General features: G+C 44.2%; 1 protein-coding gene across 2 annotated transcripts in view; it reads right to left on the minus strand.

The window, feature by feature from the left end:
• slc5a3b (solute carrier family 5 member 3b) overlaps positions 1 to 1615 on the minus strand; it is a 6933-nt gene extending 5318 nt beyond the window's left edge. The window contains exon 1 of one of the 2 annotated variants that reach the window (XM_035677106.1): positions 1511 to 1615. The gene's annotated coding sequence lies outside the window, so the exon portion shown is untranslated. Of the gene's footprint in view, positions 1 to 1361 lie in introns of both variants that reach the window. The other variant, XM_035677107.1, reaches the window with a different exon arrangement.
• Between the last annotated feature and the right edge of the window lie 224 nt (positions 1616 to 1839).

Here is a 1839-nt window from a genome sequence, read left to right on the forward strand (position 1 = left end):
CACACACACACACACACTTGGATGTCTGGCCTCTCTTGAGGTCTTAGCCTGCCATGCATGGTAGAAAATAACCCCACGCGTTCGTCTTCACAACCAGGCTTTATGCATAACCATCCTTCTCAATAAAAGAAGTCTTTGTTTTTCATTTCACTCATCATCAAGGGCTACACTCCATGTGGTCACCATAAACTGCACAAGAGACTGTGGTGCTGAAATACAGCAAAGTCATTCAATAGATTAATAGAATTTTATGTGCAAAGTTACATAATGTGGAATTGAAAAATAATCACTACCGTCCCACGATGCCAAGACCTACTGCGGGAGCCCTCACTCTGGCCACTACCACTAATATGGTGCTGTCAGTGCCACGGTGACACTAACTTTAGCACAAGCTGATTCATATTCTTCCTCTTTCTGAAACAGATTAGTCAAATCGTGAAGCAAAGTCACCCTGGTAGAGAGGAAGCTCCACTATAAGAAAATGGTTAATGCTAGACTACTCCGTGCCAAATATTCACAAGCCAAGAGAGACACCAAAGCAAACCTGCCCTGACATGCATGAAGCCCAGAGAGGTTACTTAAGTAAACCCTAAGGTACAGCAAAGTCCATACAATTAAATATCAACTCTCCAAAACAATTAAAGCCAAACTTGTGCTGACCAGCTCCCTTTGTACAACTTAAAAGACATTTCAGATGAGTAGTAGACTCTTGCACGGATCCACACAGCTTAAAGCTACTGGATGCTTCACTTTTATTTTAAACTATAATAGTGGATACGGTATCAAATTCAGGCTGAATTGGCTTCAGGTAAGGCCAGCTGTCGCCATGATGTTAAAGTGGCGTATAATGGATAGTTTTCGCACAGAACAATGGCGCTTTAATGAATGGCCAGATGTCAGCCTGACACTGCCTTTGTCAATACAAAAGAGGCGACACCAGTCCACGACCAGGCAGCGCACAGTTACACCTATGAGGAAGGAGGTAGGAAATTTCTAGAACAGTCCCTCATTCATCCGACTGCAAAAGGCTGCGCATCCTCAAGGAGCTTGTATTCCTCACTATTCGCTCTCTTATATGCCCTGTAGGATTCATATTTCTATATTTAACACCACAGGAAAGTCTGACATATATAACGCTATTCAGGTGTTTTTAAAACATCTGCGTCCGCCGGATGTCTGAACACTCAAAGAGTCAATGATAACAAAGATAATGAATGACAGAGCAGCCGCCACAGCCGAAAACACAGACACATGAACGTTTCAACACATATGAAATAAAAAGCCTCTCTCTCTCCAGCACAGCTACACACTCGACTCACCGGCTCCATTGTTTTTTAAACACAGAACAGTGAAGATGGTACCTTGTTAGCTCGCGTTAGCAGACACGCTAAAGATGCTAAAGCGACATTGAACGCCCCACAGCGGAGATGTGGATGGAGAAGAGGTGAAGACCCAGTACCCAGTACCCTGTACCCCGTGCCACCCCCCCAGGATCGCCGCTTCCTCGTACCATGCAGTGCTCCTTGTGAATGTGCCGATTCGACGTTTTCAGCCCGTCGTCTTCTCTGTTTCTTTGAGTTTCAAAAGGAGCTGTGACACCCGTCAAACAACGCCGCCTCTCCCCTTATAGGCACCCGTACAGCTCCACGCCCCACACGTGTAACACACCCGTGACGTTGTGGGTCACACAGCTTGCTTTATCTGCAGGAAGAGGATTTATCTTTGTGTTAGGGTCTTTTTTTTTTTTTTTACTTCAAACAACGAATAATTTACACCTAAATTGTATCAACCTTATGTGAATCCAATAATGATGGCTCCTCTAAAACATTATACAACTTT

The sequence above is a fragment of the Morone saxatilis genome, unplaced genomic scaffold, assembly GCF_004916995.1.
Source record: "Morone saxatilis isolate NCDOM2014 unplaced genomic scaffold, NCSU_SB_2.0 Contig5, whole genome shotgun sequence".
Lineage (NCBI taxonomy): Eukaryota > Metazoa > Chordata > Actinopteri > Moronidae > Morone > Morone saxatilis.